This window comes from Dama dama, chromosome 30, assembly GCF_033118175.1.
Source record: "Dama dama isolate Ldn47 chromosome 30, ASM3311817v1, whole genome shotgun sequence".
Classification (NCBI taxonomy): Eukaryota; Metazoa; Chordata; class Mammalia; order Artiodactyla; family Cervidae; genus Dama; species Dama dama.
Window position 1 is genome coordinate 54,010,216 of NC_083710.1, and position 1,412 is coordinate 54,011,627.

General features: G+C 33.3%; 1 non-coding gene across 1 annotated transcript; it reads left to right on the forward strand.

Moving 5' to 3' along the window:
- The first annotated feature begins 593 nt into the window (after positions 1-593).
- Positions 594-666, forward strand: TRNAD-GUC (transfer RNA aspartic acid (anticodon GUC)). The gene has a single exon. It is a non-coding gene; the product is annotated as a tRNA-Asp (tRNA).
- Positions 667-1,412: the final 746 nt, after the last annotated feature.

The following is a 1,412-nucleotide window of genomic DNA, read 5'->3' on the forward strand; positions in this document are numbered from 1 at the left end:
GTGATAGTAGCATAAAAATAGATACATAAAAAATGGAACATAACAGAGAATCCAAATATAGATCCACATTTATTTATTCCATTTGGGGGTGAGGTTTTTCAAGGAGTGGAAGTTTTCAGGGAGCTTTTTTTTTTTTTTTAACAAACTCACCAAAGTAATTTGGGGAGGGAAAAAAAAACTGTATTTTCAGTGAATGGTACTAAGTAACTGGATGTCAGTATGGAGAAAAAAGATGAACGTTGACCCTTACTTTACATGGTAAACAAAAATCAACTCCAGATGGATTATAAATCTAAATATAAACATTAAAATTATAAAAAGCATCTAGAAAAAAAAGAGCAAAGCCCTTTGAAACCTTGAGAGAGACGAAGATTTTATAAACAGAACACATTTTGAAGACAGTGATTAATTAGATTTTTTTTGTTAATTTGAAACTTGCTCCTCAAAAAACACCACTGTTAAAGTGGAAAAACCAAGCCAAAGACTGGGAAACTTTTATAATACATACAACTGGCAAAGGACTTATATCCAGTAGAGAAAATTTTTACACCTCAATAAGAAGATAAACTCAACTTAGAAACAACGTGGGGATTTCCCTGGTGGTCTAGTGGCCAAGACTTTGCACTGTCAATACAGGGGGCCCAGGTTCAATCTCTGGTCAGGGAACTAGATCCCACATATCGCAAATAAGAGAGTTCTCATGTTGCAAGGAAGATCAAAGATCCCGAGTGTCTCAATTAAGACCTGGTGCAGCCAAATAAATAAATACTTTTTAAAAACAAACAAACAAAAAAACCCAAAGTGAGCAAAAGATTTGAACAGACACTTCACACACTAAAAAACATATATATGGCTAATAAGTACATAGAAGGGTACTCAATATATTTAGTCATCAGGGAAAAGCTAATTGAAAAAACGAGATACTATTATAAGCCACTCATGATTGCTAACGTTAGGAAGATTGAAAGTACCAAATGTTGATGTGAACGTGGAACAACTGGAATTACTACACATTATTCATGACAGTGTAAAATGGTAAAACCCATTGGAGGTTTCACAAGGAGGTTTTGACCTAGCAATTGCACTGTCAGATATTTATCAAAGAGAAATGAAAATGTGTTTACAAAAGCCTTGAAATAAATATTCATAAGTTAAATTAATAATAGCCAAAAAAATAGAACAACCCAAATCTACATCAAAAGTTGACAGGACTGAGTGCCTAACACTTTCACTTTCCTATACTATACAGTAGGACCTTGTCTACCAATAATCGTTCTTAATAGAATTGATTTCATCCTAATATTTGAGAAGAGGTGTCAATGGTATATCCACACACTGGGGTACCACTCAGTAATAAATAAACAATGAATTACAAGACATGCAATCACATAGCTAAATCTCTTAATCATTAA